Consider the following 23769-nt stretch of genomic DNA (forward strand, 5'->3'; position numbering starts at 1 on the left):
AAAAGTTATGCTGAACTTTTGCCACCTCACTGGGGTTTTATGAGTGCTGCTCAGAAAACAGTGTTACAGTAAACTGAGTTTGGCTGCCTTCAGGGAATATTTTGGATTTTAGGGGAAGGCTAGTTTAAAGTAGGATTTCTCTCAATTCCCAAAACGTGTTTGTGGATATTATTTTTGTGCTTTTAAGAAGCACAGATATTGTAACATCGGGGATGCATTTAAAAACTGTGAAAAATAAAAACGGCAACAGTGCCAGATTTTATACCAAGAAGGCAATGCTGTGAAAATTTTTTTATCTATCAAACATCAGAGTTTTATCTTCATTTGTCATCTATTTAGACTATTTTCAAGTAGAATTGACAGATCTATGTTTTGAAAGCGCCACAGAGTGACAATGTTTACATTTTCCAGGGATTTAAACTAATGGCTTACTTATATTTGTCTATTCACAGTAAACTGAGATAAGAGAAAGTATTAGACACTACACCTTTATAGTGATCTTGTGTGCACATGGCTATCTTTTTTCCTCCCCTAAATCTCAGAATACATATCTGGCTCCCCGAGCCAAACACGTGTGAGCTGCATTTCTGGATTCCTTGAAAGGCAATGGGACAGAGAGAGAGCTGGAAGGGAACGAGAGGGATAAGTGACGGGACAATCTATTTTTTGGACAATGTTACCCTCTGGTGGAATTTGGTGAAATTGCAGCTGTGACTATGGCACGATAGAGAATTATGGAGATGAAGTAGCAACAGCGACATCGTCCGGCTACAAAATTTACACCACACAATACAACCAAAAGACACCACAGGACTTCCATTCTCAGTTGTAGTATTTTGGTACGATCCGCATTGCCTTATACATTGCACATCTTTTCTTATTTTTGAGCTGAGCGTAAAACTACTGTAGAAGTTTGCATAGTACATCATGGGCCTGCACTCTGAAATAAATAAATTATCTGCCGAAACCCGGGATCGAACCAGGGACCTTTAGATCTTCAGTCTAACGCTCTCCCAACTGAGCTATTTCGGCCTACAGATAGCGAAATGGGATCATATAAAATATATTGGCAAATTCACCTTTTGGTATTGTTTTGTGCACCAAAAAAAAAATATATATATATATATATACACACACGCACGCACGCACGCACACGAAGCATGCCCCCGGAACCCCTTAGATATAAGGTTTATTAGGCAGATGTCTGTGCGTACCCTCAGATTAAATCCTGCAGGCGCCCATGATCGAAGTCACATTGAAAACTGACATAAAATCGATCTATTTGTTTTGCTTACCTGACGCTGAAACGATGTTGAGTTCAGTTGGGTGAAAAGACATCATATAATCAACACAGTTTCAATGTATAATCGATCTAATTGGTTTGCTTACATCACGTTGAAACGACGTTGATTTCAACATGTTATACAATCAACATATTTTCTACTTTTGTTCTTTAAATCCCAAATACTTAAATTAATAAATCAGCCTATATATGTACTCTTTATTAAACACACAGCACATTCATTTACTCGTTTTATTTATGCAAAATATCCATTTACAAATACATAATTATTTGGAGTTAACTTTTTCTACAGTATATAAATCTTAAAGGAATAGTTCACCCAAAAATGAAAATTTGCTGATAATTTACTCACCCTCAGACCATCCAAGATGTATTTGAGTTTCTTTCTTCATCAAAACAGAATTTTAGACTTTTAGGATTTCATTTCAGGCCTCCTCCTCTAAACAATGCAAGTGAATGTCCTCCATTTTTTGAAGGTCCAAAATGCATATTTAGGGTGCATCAAAATAATCCACACGACTCCAGTCGACAAATAAAGTTCTTCTGAATGCAAAAGATTGATTATTTTTTAGAAACAAAACAATACTTATATAATTTTTAACTACAAATGTTCGATTCCGTACATCTCTGTGATGGGGGCTCATGAGAGGGATGACAAAAGCTTGTTGGTAAAGTCCTGCGTCACCTTGAAGAGGAGTCAGGAAGCGCGTCGTTTTTTACAAGAGAAACTTGGTCCATTCACAAACCAAAACAGTCCAAAACAATTTCAAAACAATATAAAATAAAAAAAATAAAAAAAAATAATTTCCAAATAATAATAATAATAAAAAAAAAACAATGTAAACAATGACAGCCTCCTCCTCCATATGACATGTGACCTTACCAACAAGCTTATGACATCCCTCTTATGAGCGCACATCACAGAGATGTACAGAGGTACAGTTTATCTGATGCCTTAAAGTTTTAATTTAAATCAATACGGATTTAAAAGTTATTTCAACTCATTATAAGTTTTTCCAATACATTATTTTACATTTAGACTGTTTTTAAGACTAAATGTAAAATAATGCAATTTATTTATTTTTTTATTATTTTTGTAAAAATTGTTTTGTAAAAATTATTTTTAAAGCTATGTTGATTTAACTTAAAACTTTAAGGCAGCAGTTAAACTTAATTTTTTAAGTTGAAATGCATGTACATTTTTTACAGTGTAAATAAATGTAATGAGCTCACCACATAAGCAAACGTGATGTTTCGAGCTACATGCAGCATACATACAGCGTGCTACCTTCATCCAGGATATTTGCGCATTGCACGCAAAATTTTGCCAAACCCACATGCGCCTAGACTTTGCGCATCTTGCACAAAAATGCCAAAACTTCCTGGCCATGCCCACTGACTTTGCATGTATAGCTTATGGCATTGCGCTGAGCTTATCGGTAGCACTCTTAAAATAGAGCCCCATATCAATAAAATAATGCAAATTCATCTACTTGAATAAATACTGTGTTATCCATTATTTATATGTATAAAATTATAACCATAAATAAAACATGTGTTTTCAATTTTTATCATGTGTGCATTATGCCAAATAACACACATTAATAATGGTTTAAATATATACATACATACATTAAATACCGTATGTACAAGGCATGTGTCTTGTTGTGTGTCTGTTTAGATATATTAAGTTTATACGTAAATATACGTTGTTGCCAAACAACCACAAAATCAATAAGGCAACCAACCCCAATCACACTCTCTCCATAAAAAATGTTGGCCAGCTACTATTGCTCAAGTAGGTTTACCAATCATCAACATAACATATAGTTATCAAATTACCAGAAAATTACTATGTGGCAACCAACCCCTGTTGCCGACGAACCATGGTAACCCCTATAAATTGTTGTATTTTTTAGGCTGGTGTGTGATTTTCCCCTTTTCCGTCTGTACTCCCAATAATGGTTGTGTTTAGAAAAAGTATTTTTGCTTTTGGCTAATTGATATGGCGTATGGCTGTATGTATCCCATGACATATGCTAGTCTATCTAGTAACAAGATACACAGGTACAGAATGTTAATATAACATAATATAATATTTTAACATCAAAATCTAACATTCAATTGGCTAGATTTGAGAAAAGTTTTGGATTAAAATCATTATGGTGTTTCCATATTCAGTTACAGAGGCTCAGTGCAATATGACAGGCTTTATCTAAAATCTACAGTGTTGTATAGTGAAAATATATAGCTTTTGTTATGACAGTAACCTAATGTTTTTCTCTCCTTTTTTAAAAAAAAAACCCAGTCATTGTGTATCACAACATATAAAACATTAAACATATTTGTTTACAAAGTGTTTGTGGTTTGCAAAAGCACTGACATGTTTTTTTGTGTTTGTTTGTGTGCCACTCTACCCCTATTTATGTTTTATGTCTATAAGATGCTGTGCTGATCTCCCCTAATGATAAAACAAAAAGCACTATATGTAGAAAATAATATGCTTAGAAGTTTTGCTGTATGTCATCATCACTTGCTTTAATAAATCTCCTTAAAAAATACTCTCTTGTTGTGAATTTTGTATAAAAATGTATATTAAAAAATATTGAATTTATGTAAAAAGAGAACATGCCAACTATCGATAGCCAATCAAATGAGTGAGCTGAATCAATAGGATTGTATAATTTGCTGGCATATAGTCCTGTTTAGCATGTGTAGATGACACCTGTCAGATGAAACATGCTGCTACAAGGCAGATACCAGCAGTCATCAGAACCATTTTGGACTGCAACTTTTAATAATTTAAAAGACAAAGAACACTTATTTAAAGATTAAGAAATGTATAAGCACTTAACAAATATTTAAAACAGGACTAAAGATCGCAAGAGAGGCGCAAGTAACGGTGACGGTGCGAGTTGGAGCTGTCTGTGACGTTGACGGATCGAGAGGGAGGCGCAGGCAACGAGTGAGAGCCGAGGCAGGTCGAGTGAGAGCTGCCGTTGGCGGTGGCATGTCGAGTGAGAGCCGAGGCAGGTCGAGTGAGAGCCGTGGCAGATCGAGTGAGAGCTGCCGTTGGCGGTGGCAGGTCGAGTGAGAGTCGAGTGAGAGCCGAGTAAGAGCCGAGTGAGAGCTGCCTGCGGCAGTGGCCGGTCTCGATTTTACCCCCCTCCACATCTTGGATGGCCTGAGGGTGAGTAAATTATCAGCAAATTTTCATTTTTGGGTGAACTATTCCTTTAATACTTAATGGTACAGTATGTAAGATTCAGAAACCCTTGTTATTAATGACACCTGTGGCCGTTAAATGAACTGCAGCCAGCTACCTGTTGCTCGTGCTTGTGCACACACTCCATAGGGACGCGAGCAAGCATCGACCTAAACAATGATTTAACCTACAAAGAGGCTGAACGTGATTCACCGACATCATGCTGACAGATGAGGTAGCATAATTAAAATTACACAGTTATGATGGTTTTACTACAGACTTTGAGACTGCATATTATATTTGACTCTCCAGTGCTGGAACAGGGCTAAAACAAAGTGTGGATATAGGTCTGACTATGTAAGACTGTAGTTTGAAGTAATCACTTTTCTTTGCATGATACACTGACTGCATTTATACAATAGTCTATGTCAGCGTTAGCTAGTTAGCCAGCTAGCCAGCTTTATCAATAGCTGTTAGCTAAATTTGGTGGATGATGACAGTAGCTGTTTATAAAATAGACTGTACATTATAAGTATGTTGACACAATTCAGTATTGATGTGATTCCATCACAACAGTTATTTTGATATATCGATGTGCTATTGTTTTATTATAATAGAATGTATATATTTTCTGTATAACCAAGTTACGTTACACTAATGAATGGGTCTTTTTGCATTATCTTGAACATTGTCTAGCATTTATTTCATGTGTTATTGTAGTTTATGTTGCTGAATAATTACAGATTAACATTGTTTATGATAGTTACTGTGCAGGCAAGTTCAAGTTAGCTAAAATTACACAGATCAATACTTATGGCACTATATTTCACATGCTTTGCAGTTATGTAAGCTTACCTGTCCAATAAGAAGAACGCCAATTCAGGGTCGGTTTTGATCCCCAAAACCGAACGAAGGTCCCTCCAGGAATCAAATGCCCTGCCGATGTTCACTCTAGTTTTCGCTCACCCGCAATCATGTTCCCGCTTAGCCAGATGGGATTCAGTAGATAAGTGTTTTGTTTTTTTTTTTGCTTACTCAAGAGTTTTTGTAGGAGTCGGTGTTGTGCTGGATTCCATCTCTAAGATAACGTTACCTAGTGTTGTTGCTGTTGAACTGCGGAAGAGAAGCACTGAGGCAAGGCTCTCAGGAGCGTGCATAAATGTCACATCCTTTGGATTTTCCCGGCAAAACCGACCCACTCCCTTCGCATGAAAATCAGTCTACAGGCTTTAATAGGCAACTTAGGAAGTCCAGGAAGGGCTAATTTTTTAAGTTGTGTGACAAGCCGTTCACACATTGGCAAAAAAACAATTGTGACAATCGCACAGCCAATTATAGAAAAATGCCTTCACAGTGTTGCATTCACAAATGGATGTATAATAACAAATTACAGGCTAATTTAAAGGTAGTGTCCATTTTTATATATTTAAAGAGTTAGCTCATCCATAAAATTAAAATGCTGTCATCATATACACACCCTCATATTGTTCAGAACCTTAGACATTTTTATTCTGTGAACCACAGACTGACATTCTCAGTCACCATTTTCTTTTATTGCATCTTTCTTTTCTATTAAAGTGAGTGGCTGGCTGAAATTCATCACTGCATTATCTTCTTTTGTGTTTCACAAAAGAATAACATACAGGTTTGGAACATACAGAGCCCCTTAAGAGGACAGAGAGGGAGGATTTATTTCCCCCCTGAAATATTTTACATTCCCTTGCAATAGTTGTGCATTCCCTTGCAAATAAATAAATAACCATTGTTTTAGTACAGTAACCATATTTGAACCATGACACTTGTAGTGAAACCATTGTAATAACACAGGACAGTGAAAAGTATACTCATGAATGAGTATACGGTTGCTGACCAGAAGCGATGGTTAAAAAGATAAAAAGTACTTAAATATTTATCTTTTTCACAACAAAAGCATTCGTATCGCTTTAGAAGACATTAATTTAATGGCTAGAGTCATATGGATGATGTTTATGCTGATTGTCTGTGATTTTTAGAGCTTCAGAAGTCGGATCACCATCAACTTGCATTTTAAGGACCTACTGAGCTGAGATATTTTTCTGATTTTCTTAAAATGTGTTCTGGTGAATAAAGAAAGTCATACACGCCTGGGATGACATGAGGGTGAGTAAATGATGAGAGAATTTAAATTTTTGGGTGAACTGTCCCTTTAAGTTAAGAAAACCCTTAGTGACAATATGCTTACAATTATATCTAAAGGTTAGTTCACCCACAAAATTGTAATTCTCTCATCATTTACTCAGCCTAATGCCATCCCAGATGTGTATGACTTTCCTTTATCTGCAGAACACAAAGGAAGATATTTAGAAGAATATTTCAGCTATTTAGGTCCATACAATGCAAGTGAATGGTGACAAAACTTTGAAGCTCCAAAAAGCATATAAAAGCAGCATAAAATTAATCCATAAAACTAGAGTGCTTAAATCCATGTCTTCTGAAGCAATCCAAACAGTTTTGGGTGAGAACAGACTCCAAACTCCTTTTTCATTATAAATCATCACATCAGCAGCCTCCTTGGCGATCATGATTTCAAGTTCGATTACACTTCCTAGCACCACCTAGCTCTCTGTGCATGCGTCAAGCACTAGGAAGTGTAATCGAGCTAGATGTCATTATCGTGCCTAGAGACTGTAATGGCAAGATGTACAGTGAAAAAGGAGTTACATTTTGGTCTGTTCTCACCCAAACCAACTGGATCACTTCAGAAGACATTGATTAAAATACTTGAGTCGAATGGGTAACTTTTATGCTGCCTTTATCTGCTTTTTGGAGCTTCAAATGTCTGGCCACCATTCGGTTGCATTGTATGGACTTACAGAACTGACATATTCTTCTAAAAAAAATTTTTTTGTGTTCTACAAAAGAAAAAGTTCATACACATCTGGGATGGAATGAGGGTGAGAAAATTATGAGAATTTTCATTTTTGGGAGAAATATCCCTTTAACTGAAGGGATTCTCTGCAACTGGATCAAGTTCTTTGCTCTTGCAGTTCAAGTTCAAGCTATATTTGCAAACATCTAAATTTGAAGAGAACTTGCTAGTAGACAGCCATCCATATAAAAGCAGAAAAAAGTATTGTGTGGTGTAGGTAGGACTGGAATAGATGTCTGTCCAGTTTGACACAGGTTAAGGCCAACATCTGTAAGTTCTCAGTCTTCAACTGGGGCTCACAGAAAAATAAGTCCTGCAATAAAAAAAATTAAAAAAAAGAAAAAAAAACAATTGCCATATTACCCACTTCAGCATCAAATCTTATCTGGTCACAGGAGTATTCTCAATACTATAACAACTCTTATGATGCCTTTAAAAACCTATAAAGTTTTTTGTCTCCTTGGCGATACAGCATTTGAGAGGCTGAAGTGAGGAGCAGTGAGTAAGTTGCCCAAATTTCTGTGAAAATTCCCTGCAAATACTGAGGTCATGTGACTATAACAAGTTCGTGATAGGGTGCAAGGAGGAAGCGGGAGTCGGCAAGTTCCAACACAAAAGGTATTTATTTTTTCAACACAAAAACTTGCTTTTTCAGCACTTCACTCTTAAACATGCACACAAGTCTCTTTGGCCACGTGGTAGCACTCTCCCCCTCACTGGCATCTGGCTCACTCTTAAATCCATCTCCAACGCTCACTGCAATGACAAACAGCTGATAGAGATAATCATTACCATTCTCATCTCCTGATCTTGCTCTCCATTCACAAGCCGGCGCTCAACCACACCACCACAGTGACTGTATTAAAACACTGGCATCAATTCACAATCTTAATTTCAAGTCAAATGTCAGCATTGTGAGAAGTCCACTGACCTCACGGCAAATGTTCCTACCTTTTACATGTTGTTTTCATGAAAAATAGGCTACATGCTGCAAAACTGTCAATAAAAACAGTATGTTGAAGAAAAAATCTTGAAAATGTAATATTTGAGTGGTAATATGTTAGAAAATAGCAATAAATTAATTTGTTTTCATAAATTAATTTATGAGGTATTTTTATGTTCTTGCCCTTTTAATGGTTAATGATCAGCAGGCTTACTAAATATTTTATAAGTACTTTTTTCTGGAGTAATTCATGAGCATCAGTCAGTGTACAGGCGATATTTATTTCCATTGACATCTGTTTTTGGTCTGCACCATGTATGCTTCATCCATGTATTTGCCAACCTCCTCTGGTTAGATACAAAAGCTACAAAGGTGGAAAATTGTAATCAGTGATGAGAAAGCCTTTACCATTCAGTGATGTGCTATGTTGTGGCTCTGTTGAGGAGTTCCTCCCTAAAGGTAAAAGAAAAGGCATCAATCACAGTGAAACTGCATTTCAACAGTGGGTCATTCCATAATAAAATCAAGTCTTACGAATGTAAATTCTAGAATTATATAGAAATAACAGGTTTTTCTATTTTAACTCCACCCTACAGTATATCAAACATTATCTTGAGATATTTGGCATTACAATACAATACTCAGAAAGAATACCACTGTCTTCTGTATTTGGGTGGATTTACTGCAAAGGCAATCCCTCAAAAAAAAAAAACAAAAAAAAAAAAAATGCAGCTGAAAAGTAACAATACAAAAAATATTATTGTCTAAAAATTATTACCTTCTGAAGCATGAAGCAAATGAAACTGGGGTAAGGCAATGGACGGCTCTCTGAAATGGAAAAATATGTACAAGCGATTATTAAGCAGTATTATTAACAGTCCTACTACTAATCATCATTTTTAATCCTTAAAAGATAACTTGAGACTTCTACTTTTGCCATGATCAGTTGGACCTCTGTGGTGAACATTAGTGCAGAAAATGCCACAGGGTTTGTCCCTAAAATTAAAACACAGTCTTTGAGAAAGTAATGATAGTTTTAACATTTATGTTGTGTTTTATTGACTCAGTTTGGCGCGTGCGGCACCACTGTAGGCTCGCGTGCGCGCTTCATAGGACATTTGGAGCGGAAGACAGAGAAATTAATTAACTAAAGTTAAAGTTTAGAAAGTATGAGTGAAATTGATCATGTTGAAATTGACCATTTATAACAACTGAAATGAGTCCAACATGGTGAATTATATAAAGTTATATGCTACCTATCAGGATGTGCTACCAACGCTATATTCGCATATTTTTAGGGTTGGGTTTAGTGTTAGGGCTTAGTACAGCCTCACACCATATCACACTATCTGATAGTTATGCTGGTAGCACACCCTGATAGGTATTATCTGCCTAACAAGATGTGTTACCTAGGTTTTTAACACATTTCATGCTGTTGTAGTACATACAGGTTTCCCGTGCCTCCCAACATGTGCTACCCATGTTTTAACTTTACATATCACTGTTTTTACTGCTGGTAGCACAGATTGTCAGAAAACATGTATCGAACTCTGTTTCCCCGTCGGATTCTGTTTTAGTGATGGGTCCTTCATGAACGATTCGTTTTGAACGAATCTTTTATGTGACTCAGAAGAACGAGTAGTCTCAGAGAGTGATTCGTTCATTTTGTGAATGGCCGCGCATTTGCATTGCGCAACCTCCGTTCGTTTGTTACGTGAAAACCACATAGGCGCTGTACGGGAAACAGAAATGATTAGTTCACCTCTCGAGTCTTCTGGACCGAGTCGTTCATTCTTTTGTCACGTGACAGCCGTATACGCTATGCATTGCTCACACAGCAAACGGAAATGATTAGTTCACCTCTCGAGTCTTCTGGTCCGAGTCGTTCGTTCTTTTGTCACGTGACAGCCGTATACACTATGCACTCACGTGACAAAAGAACGAACGACTCGGACAAGAAGATTCCAGAGGTGAACTAATCTTTCTGTTTCTCATCATTTGTCCTTGGCTGCATTATAAATTTTTCCTTATTGGGACTATAATCAAAGTTTGCGTAAGTAAACGTGTTGGGGGGATTTGGCTATTGAAAATGTAACATTTTAATTTAACTCTGCTCAAATGAACGAAATGACTTGAATAAAGATTTGTTCATTTTGCTGAACGAGACTCAAAGGTTCAAGTCAGTAAAATGATCCAATCTTCCCATCACTATTCTGTTTCCCCCTAGCCCCGCCCCCGTCCAAACAGCGAAGGAAGCGCGCATTCACAAAAAGCTTGCCCCCGAGATGCTGTTCTCATACCACTGAGGTACTACGGAGAGCGCTAAGACTCAAAACTAACGTTTTATCTGTAGAATGTTGTTTTCTAGAAGTGAAAGGCAAATTTCATGACTGTCTAGTAATATTTTGAAAATGGGGTAACAGAACCTATGTTTGTTACTTTTTTATATCTTTATGAACACAACCACCTACTGTTATTTCAGTAAATAATATTATATTTGGGAGAGAGTTTTCATTTTGAATATTGTAGACTTTTGGAATAAATGTGTGCTCACTCACATAACTGTGATTTTATAGGCTAAATATGCGACTGTTCTCACAAGGCTCAATACCTGGACATATTGATCATATTTCTCTTTTTTCCCCTTAGTACAGCTTTTTTTTTAAAAATTTTATTTATTTTTTTATGCAATTGCGTGATTAGATTGTTGGGAAAGGAGCATGGATATTGAACATATTTTGTGTTTTTAGAGTATTAATGAAGGAGAAAGTGGTCAATGTGTCTAGGTGGAAATGTCAAGTCCAAGAGCATTTCCAATGACTTTCACTCCAAAAAAGGTGTGGACACACGGGTATATTGAGAAGAATATATTCTAGAAAATATGTACAGCTAATTTTACGGGCATAATTGTTTTGTTTTTGTGTGGGCCCAGATATATATATATATATATATATATATATATATATATATATATATATATACACACACACACACATACATACATACATATACCCTGTATATATGAATTTAATGCTAAGTTTTGTGTGCAAAACAGAAAAATTTACAAATAATTTATTAGGTTTTTAATTTACCATCACAGCTAAAAAAAAAAAATTTTTGCTTGAAAATGATGGCATACAGTAAAAAACATTAATGATTCATATTATTTCATGTCACATTATTTAATTTTTTAATTTCATTTTATATATATATATATATATATATATATATATATATATATATATATATATATATAAAATATGTGTGTGTGTGTCAACTGATAACCAATTAATCGGCTGATAGTTTTTAAAATGACTTACAGCATGTTAAAAAAAAACTTACATGCCATAGTCCCTATGTTGGGATCATTTCATAGAAAAATATCTTCCGAGACATATGTTTATATTTGTTGACATATTTTACTGTTAATACTTTATGATATTTCCAAAACCTTCCCATCATGGGGAGCAAACATTTTTTTTGCCAATATCAAGTTGTCTTTCCAAGTTTTCTTTAAATATTTTGTTCAGTATTTACACCAGCAGATATTGTAAGGTATTGAATGGGTTTTGGTAAGTGCTTGTGAGTTGAAGAGCTCAGATGAAGCTACTAAGTGTGCATTTGAATCAAAATTATTATCACTCATGTATTCCTAAGGTCAGGAATTTACCCTCTTGTGCGAGGCTTAAAATACCAGTTACAAATAACAAGAGAATTTTTTTTCCCTCCCCTTTTCTCCCCAATTTAGAATGCCCAATTCCCAATGCACACTAAGTCCTCATTGTGGTGTAGTGACTCACCTCAGTCTGGGTGGTGGAGGATGAATCTCAGTTGCCTCCGTGTCTGAGACCGTCAATCTGCGCATCTTATCACGTGGCTTGTTGAGCGCGTTACCACGGAGACATAGCTCGTGTGGAGGCTTCACGCTATTCTCTGCGGCATCCAAGCACAACTCACCACACACCCCACTGAGAGTGAGAACCACATTATAGCGACCATGAAGAGGTTACCCCATGTGACTCTACCCTCCCTAGCAACCGGGCCAATTTGGTTGCTTAGGAGACCTGGCTGGAGTCACTCAGCACACCATGGATTTGAACTTGCGACTCCATGGGTGGTAATCTGTGTCTTTACACGCTGAGCTACCCAGGCCCCTATAAATAACAAGAGTATTAAATTTACTTACTGTACGTACATTGTATCTGCTATTGACACAACAGTTTCCGTACTGGCAGCTTAATTCACCCTTGGGTATTTTACAGCAAATGACCTTCAATAAACTTGGGGATATCACTCTTGTTACCCTAAATAGTCCCCCCAAGTGGCAAGCGCTGAAGCGCTGGCTTAAAAAACACTATTATTCCTCAAGCTAATATTGGTGAAGGAATTAACATTGATGTTTACATTATAACGCAATTGTCAAAATGTTTTTGCACTACAGATATCTTGTGATGCCTGCGGAAGGTGGTTCAACCATATGTATGTAGGAAGGCCAAAGATAGAGGAGAAATTTCTGTGTGCAGCATGCTGAATCTCAGTGAGAAATAAGGAAGGAACTAAAAGACCAAAAACAGACAAAACATTCATAAAGTTTAATATTTTTTTACATACTTGTTATTTTGATATTGATATTGTTTATGTTTTTCTTTGATTTTGAATGTTTTGTTTTGAATTACTTTGATTTTCCATATATATATAATTTGTAATATTTCTTTTATTCCCACATTTTAAAAGGTATATTGTTTTATTATTTATTTATTTATTTATTTATTTATTTATTTATTTATTATGTGTTAAATATTGCCCATTTTGCCATTTAGTTTTGTATTTACTGAAATATGTAGTGATATAAAACAAATTATCATCATTTATAACTTGTGTGAAAAACATGTAGACAGCCAGGCAAGCTGCTACCATGATGGTTTCAACTAAAGTGAACTGTATTGTATATTCTAAAAGGTAAGTATGCACAAATGTTTTTTTAATGCTATTAAAGTCTTCCATGTAATACTTGTGTGAGCTTTCTTTCTTACTGAACACAGGGGGAACAGTATCTCACAGTAACATTCCCAGCTGTCAGGATGTGTTCCTTCTGCTATGATGGAAAAAATTAGGGATAGAAGGCTAAAAATCACAGGATTTACCTGTTGTGGGGAAATAAGTCAGCAGTATGAATCTGACACATGTATGAGCTTTCTTTCTTATTGAACACAGTGGGAACAGTATCTGACAGTAACATTCTTAGCTGTCAGGATGCGTTTTCCTGCTATAATGGAGGTGGTTTTAAGACAAAGATTTTTTTATCTACAATTTCTGTTGACCTTTTCTCAGTAAATTGCGGTTAAAGTTTACTTGGGACAGAAAACCATCAGATTTAGTTTACGCTAAACAGCTGAACTAAAGTGGACAATGGAGCTCTCTTGTGGCCAAATCACGCAATTGCATATCTAAAAAACAAAAAACGAAAACTGTACTAATGGGGAAAAAAAGAGAAGTATGATCAATATGTCCAGGTATTGTGCCTTATGAGAACAGTCACATATTTAGGCTATAAAATCAGTTATGTGAGTGAGCACACAAATATAATATTATTTATTGAAATAATAGTAGGTGGTTGTGTTCATAAAGACATAAAAAAAGCAACAAACATAGGTTCTGTTACCCCATTTTCAAAATATAACTAGACAGTCATGATATTTGCCTCTCACTTCTAGAAAACAACATTCTGCAAATAAAACGTTAGTTTTGAGCCTTAGCGCTCTCCGTAGTACCGCATCTCAGGGGCACAGAAACAGAATCCGACGGGGCAACAGAGTTTGATACAACACCTGCTGGGTAGGGAAATTAAATAATTACCAAGTGGGAATGTTTTTAAAACACTGAACGATAAACCATTAAAATCTAAAGTGATATTCAATGATAGACTGACAAACCATTGTGTAAGATGATTAATAAAAGTACATTTATGCTTACCTTTTTCTAGGGACACATCCACTGACGATAGGCCAGGTGTAGATTCAAAAACGCGCATGTGCAGATGTACGATTTCTCTTACCAAGTTTCAACATAAAACAAACGTTAGGATTTCACCCAAATCGGTCGGCGGTACATGTTGATGAATCAACCTCATTTCGGCGTTGAATATATGTTCTATTTTCAACCTAACAACGTTGTACCGACCAAATAGAGAATGTTGATTCAACATTAAAATTGATCGATGACTGATCTCGACCCTTACAGCTAAGAATAGACGTTGAATCAACGTCTCTTTCCTATTTGGGGTGTCAGAGAAAGATAAAAGCAATAACATTGAAGAGGTCAAAACGTTTATTTGTTGTCAATATTCATTCTGTGAACGAGGCACACATGGGAATTTACTTGTCTGATTCAGTGCCGCAACACTGGTTATGGGACTCGTCCTTTTTGCTAGTTATTCCACCCACATGAATCTCTCTCTCTCTCTCTCTCTCTCTCTCTCTCTCTCTCTCTCTCTCTCTCTCTCTCTCTCTCTCTCCTGTCCTCCAAGGTGACTTTCCCCATGCACAGGCAGATGTTCTTATGCAAGTCTGGAGAAGCTCTAGGAGAGGACAGAATGAAGAGAGAAAAAGGCTCTGTAATAACAAGAGAAAAGATGATGACAGTGAGTGGGAGAGATGAGATTAAAAAAAGATGTGTGTGGAGCAGGGAGGGGGGATTTTAATGAATACAGTACATGGCAGTAATTTGATGTTGCATACAGCTGGAAAAAAATATTACCCACCCAACCACTCTGTCTTTTTCTCTTTCTCTCCTTCGCTCATAAAGGCACAAACACAAAGCTTCCGCACTAATCAGCATACCTGAATATACAAAGAGTGTCAGACAGGAAAAGGTAGAGGTGGAAATATGTCAATAAGACTACTTAATATATAATATGTAAATTTAATTAGCAAAGTAGATTATTTTTACTCATCAAGTAATTATCATTTTAAATGGATAATTTACTTTATCTATTTAAACTTGCACGCTTTCATAAATAAGAATTTATGCATTTTCTAAACTGTTATATATATATATATATATACACACTACTGGTCATAAGTTTTGAAACACTCATTCTTTATTATAAATTTTTTTTCTTCACAATTTAGAATAATAGTAAAGTCATCAAAACTATGGAATAACATAAATGGAACTATGGGAATTATGTTGTGACTAAACAAAATCCAAAATAAATCAAAACTGTTATATTTTAGCATCTTCAAAGTAGTCAACCATTTGCCTAGAATTTGCAGGCATTAACTTCTTGAGGTATCACCCTGGGATGCTTTTTAAACAGTATTGAAGGAGTTCCCATCTATGTTGGGCACTTATTGGCTGCTTTTCTTTATTATTTGGTCCAAGTCATCAATTTCAAAAACATGTTTTTTTTCTTCTATTAAATATTAGTTTTTTTAATGAAATAAATTAATATGGTGGCACAATTATATTTCTGTCTACAAAACTAATTTCAAACATTTAAGCATACGCCTTCAGATCAAAAGATTTTTAAGATCATGAGAAACATTTCAGTCAAGTGTTTCAAAACTTTTGACCGGTAACGTGTGTGTGTGTGTTTGTATATATATATATATATATATATATATACAGTTGTGCTCAAAAGTTTGCATACCCTGGCAGAAATTGTGACATTTTGGCATTGATATTGACAATATGACTGATCATGCAAAAAAACTGTCTTTTATTTAAGGATAGTGATCATGTGAAGCCATTTATTATCACATAGTTATTTGGCTCCTTTTTAAATCATAATGATAACAGAAATCACCCAAATGGCCCTGATCAAAAGTTTACATACCCTTGAATGTTTGGCCTTGTTACAGACACACAAGGTGACACACACAGGTTTAAATGCAATTGAAGGTTAATTTCCCCACACCTGTGGCTTTTTAAATTGCAGTTAGTGTATAAATAGTCAATGAGTTTGTTAGCTCTCACATGGATGCACTGAGCAGGCTAGTTACTGAACCATGGGGAGCAGAAAAGAACTGTCAAAAGACCTGCGTAACAAGGTAATGGAACTTTATAAAGATGGAAAAGGATATAAAAAGATATCCAAAGCCTTGAAAATGCCAGTCAGTATTGTTCAATCACTTATTAAGAAGTGGAAAATTCGGGGATCTCTTGATACCAAGCCAAGGTCAGGTAGACCAAGAAAGATTTCAGCCACAACTGCCAGAAGAATTGTTTGGGATACAAAGAAAAACCCACAGGTAACCTCAGGAGAAATTCAAGCTGCTCTGGAAAAAGACGGTGTGGTTGTTTCAAGGAGCACAATACTTGTTGACCCCTCTCCAAACATAGCGCTTACGGTTGTGACCATAAAGCTCTATTTTGCTCTCGTCACTCCAAATTACAGTGTGCCAGAAGCTGTGAGGCGTGTCAAGGTGTTGTCAGGCATATTGTAACCGGGCTTTTTTGTGGCATTGGCTTCTTTCTGGCAACTTGACCATACAGCTCATTTTCATGTCATCGTATTGTGCTTCTCTTCAACCATTTTCAGGACAAGGACCCCTTGGTGGGTAGAGAGACAGTGCCGGGACCCCCGTTACATATTATTTAAAATTGAGTGTTGCGTTTTATGCCTATAAAAACGTGGATGGTAGGCTACCATATTATTGTTTGTACTTCATGATGTTTACATTATTAAACAATCATTAAATGCTGCCCTGCTGAAAAGACCAGCTAAAACTAGCATAAGCTGTTGGCTGGTTTTAGCTGTTCACTCAGCCTGGTCATAGCGGGTCAGCCTGTTTTTAAAGGGGTTTTGAACCCTTTTTAGCTGGTCAGGCTGGTGTTAGCTGGTCTTAGCTGGTCAGGCTGGTCTTAGCTGGTCAGGGTGGTCTTAGCTGGTCTCCCAGCCTGACCAGCTAAAAAGTGTTCAAACCCCCTCTGAAACCAGCTAACTGACCAGCCTGGCTGGGTGACCAGCTTAAGCTGGTTTTAGCTGGTCTTTTCAGCAGGGATGTACAGCAGGGGTCTGCAACATTTTTGACATGAAGTGACATTTTTAAATTCCCCTGTAAATCCCTGTGCCAAACCTCCTCCAAAAAGAAAGAAAAAGACATAGATAGATAGAGAGGCAGACAGACAGAAAAACAGACAGACCTTGTCCATGCAGAATAAAACAACTTTTATAAGGTTACTAAAATGGAGTCTTCATCTCATGTGAGTAATCGATTTTATACATATATTTTAAAGTTACTGTTGATTTCATTGAGTAAAAATTTGTAATGAGGAATAGAATGACTGAGTGCACCTTTAATTATGTTGATTTGAGAGTCAACATCTTGTGTGTGTGTGTGTGTGTGTGTGTGTGTGTGTGTGTGTGTGTGTGTGTGTGTGAACGTCAAGGACCCTGTATACCAGCTTGAATAACAATAGTATGCTACTGTTCTGAAAGCAGGCTGTCATCTGCTCAACCGCACAGCGTGACCAAAGCAAAGCTCACACGACCCTCCACTGCAGCGCTGCAGAATCTGATGTGTGTTGTGCTTTAAAGGTGCAATATGTAACAATTTTCATGTAATATTCACCTTTTTTTTGCCAATGTGTGAACGGCTTGTTAACGCAACTTAAAAAATGAGCCCTTCCCGGACTTCCTAGGTTGCTCATTAAAGCCTGTAGACTGATTTTCATGCGAAGGGAGCGGGTCGGTTTTGCCGGAAAAATCCAAAGGATGTGATGTTTACGCGCGCTCCCGAGAGCCTTGCCTCAGTGCTTCCGCTATTCAACAGCGACAACAAACTGCAACACTAGGTATCATTATCTTAGAGATGCAAACGTCCGGCTCCCAGTACAACACCAACTCCTACACAAACTCAGAGTAAGCCCCCCCCCAAAAAAAACCCTTTATCTACTGAATCCAGTCTAGCTAAGCGGGGATGTGATAGTGGTCGAGCGAAAATTAGAGTGAACATCGGCAGAGCATTTGATTCCTGGAGGGACCTTCGTTCGGTTTTGGGGATCAAAACCGACCCTGAATTGGCATTCTTCTTACTGGATAGGTAAGTTTACATAACTGCAAAGCATGTGAGATATAGTGCCATAAGGATTGATCTGTGTAATTTTAGCCAACTTGATCTTGCCTGCTAACGCTGATGAATTGCAAGCTACCTTGCTTCGTAACATTCAAATAATTTCAGCGATCTTCTCTTTATTCTAAAAGTCAGGTATACAGGATAAATTTAAGCAAATACACTGGTTTCTTATTCGTAGTACAACATATGACATACAAAACTTACAATAGTGTAACATAACAGTGCAGTTGTAGTTTAGTCTCAAAGTTTGTTGTAAAACAATCATAACTGTAATTTTAATTATGCTACCTCATCTGTCAGCATGATGCCGGTGAATCACGTTCAGCCTCTTTGTATGTTACGTCATTGTTTTGGTCATGCTCGCTCGCTCGCGTCCCTATGTCGTGTGTGCACGAGCATGAGCAACAGGTAGCTGGCTGCAGTTCAATTAATGGCCACAGGTGTCATTAATAACAAGGGTTTCTGAATCTTACATACTGCACCTTTAAGCAGATGAGCGGTGGTCATGTGAAGGGTTTGTCCAGGCTGTGCACTTCTGCTGACTAGCGCTGTTTAGTCATACTTTAAGATTTGGCATGCAGCTGTGAAGGACTTCAACATGTCGATAATTCATACTCCTGTCTCTCGCTGTCACTCGCTCATGAGTGATTATTTCAAATGCCACCAATGTTGGATCAAACAATAATTTGCAGACCCCCTGTTGAAGACCCTTGCTTTTAACCCTTACTGCTTACTGATAATCCATCACCAATTCCAAAGCTAAGGTGCAAGATATTATCTTTTGAACAGCAAACATATTCTAAAAGAGCAGAATATTTTAAAACAGCAGAGTTCCACCAAGTCACACAAGGAACAGTTGTGTCAAGTTTTATGTCAAGTTTCAAGCAGTGCCACTGCGTCAGTGGCAACAGAAGAGTGATGGGCTTTGTTTCATATTGCTGCACAATTTGAAGTTGAACTACTGTGTGTCCTGTGGGCAGGACCCTTAGAGATGGAATCCACAAGATCCTTTGAAGCAATTAAGTTTAATGTGAAAGCTGCACACCATTGGTGTAATTACATTCTTAAAAATGAAATTATCTCTATAAATCCAGTGGTTAAATGCTGTGATAGACCATCTTCACCTGGCTGGCTAGTAGCAAGAATCGGTTCTGAATGCAATACACACAACCCTCCCCATCTCTTCCGAAAACACTCAAAGACTTACTGAAAGTATATCAGCGGTGTGCTGATTTAGAATGAAAAATGTAAAAGATTGAAAGAAGAAAATGGGTAGGATGATCAATAAATTAACAATTTACTGCCACTGCCTTGTTAATATATAATCATGTAATCTATAAAAAGTAACTTGTCCAATTATGAGTATTTTAAAATAAATCTAATGTAATCCAATTACAAGTACTTGATTTTTGTAATCTGATTACGTAATCCATATTATATATAATGCATTACTACCCAGCTCTGATGACAGCAATCTGACACACACACACACACACACACACACACACACACACACACACACACGTTTGCAAAATAATTTTTTACTTTAGAAAGTTTGAAATTGCAAAATGTTTACTCTGATTCTTCTGTTTTATACTCTAATTGAATTTTGCAGTTCATTTCTGTTTCTTGATGTTCGTTTCCTTGATAAAAAAAACTGACACTTCAAATCAATTTTAAAATTATAAACTTGGACAAATAATAGTTTTATAATGTCTAAATATATATCCAAATGCATATCTTGTGATAAAATATAAAATTAGGTTACAACTAGCCATTAGACTACACAGTAGGTGGCTACAGCCATCTACTGGCTGTTACTGGCATGACATGGTTTTCAAGCCATATTATTTATATTTTGTTCACCAGATGGCAGCAATCTGACCAACCAATTTATTTCACATTCTCATATTTTCTTCATGTTTCAACTTATAGAAGTGTAGGTTCTGAATTTTATTTTTATATTTCAAAAAATTGCTTATATTTATATGCAAATTAATGGTAAAATTTAGAAATGTACATGTAAATAAGATCAAAATAACATAAAATCCCAAAAGAAATGCATAATTTTATTGCTCTTACTTCAGGGAAGAAGAAATGGCATCATTATCATCATCAAAAAAAAGAGACCCTCCCGGTCAAAAATGACCAGGAATACCAAAAGGAGGTGCTATTTTTCAATACTATAAAAAAGAGAAATCAATGATGAAAAACAAACCTTCAAAGAAAATGTACAAAAAACGTTACTTTTATTCTCCATGCTTCACGGGTTAAATTGACTTGTCTCATCTGTTTGTGGTCTGTAGAGCTAGTAAAAAATGTTAATGAAGCACCACTGAACCTGCATACATGTAGTCCTATTTATCATGACTGTGTTTTTGCTCTGTATATACAGTAGATGTGTGTCAGAATTCTCAATCCTGTACATCATCAAATCTTTTCTCCATTTAATGATCTCCACATTTATCTGTCTCCTGCACTGTTCATGCATGCAAATAAACAATATCTGCAATACAAGGAAAGGCTCATTTTCCCCTCATTGAATGGCAGGATAATAAAGAGAGGAAAAACAGACATTTTCTCTTTTTTTCAGTTTTAAATTTATTCTATATATTGGCCATTGTTTTCTTATGTGGGTTGGTATTGTCAAAGATATGGGCTTTAGCAGATCTTAATGTTCTTTGTCATTTTCATAGTTTGTAAAACAATAGCCCTGATGTGTCAAAATGATCATTATGAATTTATTTTTAAAGTTTATCAAAATGTATTTGTTAGAATGTATAGGTTATTAAACGTGCTGTAAGAGATTTTTGCCATTCTAAAATTTCCACAAGTTGAGCCGTTGGATTAGCCACACCCCCTCTTTCCAAAACCCTGCACTCTAACACCTGGTTCACACATCATCTGTGAGCGTGGCGTGAGTGAAGTGTGGGTGGCGCGGTCACGTTGGATGTTCACATTGGCCGCGTCTCTTCCGTGAGAAACAGCAGCGCCTCTGTGCAGGAAATAAAGTTATCTATAGGGTTCTATGGCAATTTTTTTCTTTAATAAAGTCATAATAAGCTGAGGTTATTGCTGCTTCAAGGACAACAGCGGGCAGTCACGTGCACTTCATCTTTATTAGCACATTTGGTTGCAATTGGTTAATGTTGTGTCTATACTGTACACCTATATACACAGAATGGCAAAATATCCGGCAGTTTATTAATTCTTTCCTTTTATTAAGTTATTTTATTCAGTTTACTTGCATGCAGACATATACATTTTAGTGTACTATAGGTTCGGTTTGAATAATTTTGATTTGCTTTTGTGCCTTTTCATTAATCTCCTGATTGGGGGCCTGGGTAGCTCAGTGGTAAAAGATGCTGGCTACCACCCCTGGAGTTCGCTAGTTCGCTAGTTCAAATCCCAGGGTGTGCTGAGTGACTCTAACCAGGTCTCCTAAGCAACCAAATTGGCCCGGTTGCTAGGGTGGGTAGAGTCACATGGGGTAACCTCCTTGTGGTCTCTATAATGTGGTTCGTTCTCGGTGGGGCGCGTGGTGAGTTGAGCACGGATGCCACGGTGGATGGCGTGGAGCCTCCACACGCGCTATGTCTCCGTGGCAACGCGCTCAACAAGCCACGTGATAAGATGTGCGGGTTCATGGTCTCAGATGCGGAGGCGAATCACTATGCCACCATGAGGATTTAAAAGCGCACTGGGCATTCCAAATTGGGTGAAAAATAAAAAATTAATAAAATAATAATAATAATAATCTCCTGTATTTGTACTTGGTGCAGTGTTGTACTGCACCAAGAGCCACTGAGCTTAGCATGAGCCGCACGCCAAAAATAGGCTCAACGGCAAAACTATCCACTCACTGCCGCATCTGGGATGCTTCACCTCACGACTCACGCTTGCAGTGTAAGTGGTGTCATCTGTTAATATGGGCGCCGAAACGAAAACACACCGCTCACGCCTCGCTCACGGAGGATGTGTGAACCCTGCGTAAAGATACCAAATTAGCTTTATTGAGACCGACACCGAGCAGATGCGATTGTGAAAAAAAACCAGCAGCAAAATAGCACCCTCAACTGACAACTGTAATGCCTCAATAATTAGCTGAAACTACAGTACTATTAAAACATGCAAAATAACTGACAGTCAGAAAGCGTCATTGACCGCTGCCCGCAGACACATTTTATTTGCTGTTTACAGAGTCTAGAGCTGTCACAGAGAACAGTGAGATATCTCAGGACACTTACTTCATTAATGCCTTTCAGGGAGTATGAAAAGTTTATGTATACCTTTCCATGAAAAAAAATCACTTACAGCCAGTGCTTGAAGTGGGGTGGTACGCAGTGGTACGCAGTACCTGCACTTCTCTAATTTTGTCTATAGAGTACCGGCAGTTTTTCTTGTGTACCATGTAATGTCTTTCTTTATTGTAAGTTAGTGATGCGATGAGGCCAGCCAGTCACTTTTATCTGACCATCCAAATGATTTTGATAAAATTGCGGCGGTAAACATCTGAGCGCTCTCTGCACAAAAGTCAGCTGTGAGTTTAACAACACTCGACACGTGCAACAGCATCTGTGGCCGTCAAGCTATCCAAGGTCCAGTTCCGGACTGGAGCGTGCATGTTTAAGCTTCTCTGGGCATAGTTCAGTTACACTCTTCTCCAAAACATGAACCAGCAACTTTTGGGTGAGCGTAATTTATTGTGTCTTATTCAATCAAATGTATTTATGCAAATTGTTTAGCTGCTGGGCGCAGTTAAAACTATCAAAGCTGTTAAAGAAATTATGTCAGCTTATTTGCACAAACGTTTTTTTACAAAAGATAAATCGATGATGAAAACCGAAGCTTCAAATAAAATACACAGGAAAATGTGCATTTTATTCTCAATTCTTTTCAGTTGTGCTCATAAAAAGATTGTGAAGTGCCACTGAACTTGCCTATGCATAAATCCTGACAGTGTTTAGTTCTACATACAGATGTGTGTCAGCGTTCACAATCCTGAACATCATCAAATCAGTTTGTTCACCGTTTCATGATTATTTATTATCTGCACAAGTATCTGGCTCCTGTGTGCAAATTCATGTGTGCAGGACAAGAAAAGGTTAATTGTCCCCTCATTAAATGGGAGGATAATACAGAAAAAGGAAAACAAAAATAATGCTCTTTTTTCAGTTTTAGGCTACATTTATAAAAAGACAGTTCAACATTGGTTTGCCATTGTTTTCATATGTGGGTTGATATTGTCAAAGATACATACTTAAGCAGATCTAAATACTCTTCCTCAGTTTTCATAAACAATAACCCTACATTGATGTTTTTATTTTCAAA

The 23769-nt window shown here is 36.9% G+C and overlaps 1 long non-coding RNA gene and 1 other non-coding gene across 2 annotated transcripts; both read right to left on the bottom strand.

Annotated features, from left to right (window-relative positions):
- Window positions 1–959: 959 nt before the first annotated feature.
- Window positions 960–1032, bottom strand: trnaf-gaa (transfer RNA phenylalanine (anticodon GAA)). Its single transcript has one exon. It is a non-coding gene; the product is annotated as a tRNA-Phe (tRNA).
- A 7081-nt stretch (window positions 1033–8113) lies between these two features.
- On the bottom strand, window positions 8114–14481 carry LOC127448642 (uncharacterized). The gene is made up of 5 exons (XR_007898565.1): window positions 14333–14481; window positions 9291–9355; window positions 9138–9187; window positions 8768–8812; window positions 8114–8172 (listed from the first exon to the last, which is right to left on the bottom strand). It is a non-coding gene; the product is annotated as an uncharacterized LOC127448642 (long non-coding RNA).
- Window positions 14482–23769: the final 9288 nt, after the last annotated feature.

The sequence above is a fragment of the Myxocyprinus asiaticus genome, chromosome 12 (genome assembly GCF_019703515.2).
Source record: "Myxocyprinus asiaticus isolate MX2 ecotype Aquarium Trade chromosome 12, UBuf_Myxa_2, whole genome shotgun sequence".
Taxonomy (NCBI): Eukaryota; Metazoa; Chordata; class Actinopteri; order Cypriniformes; family Catostomidae; genus Myxocyprinus; species Myxocyprinus asiaticus.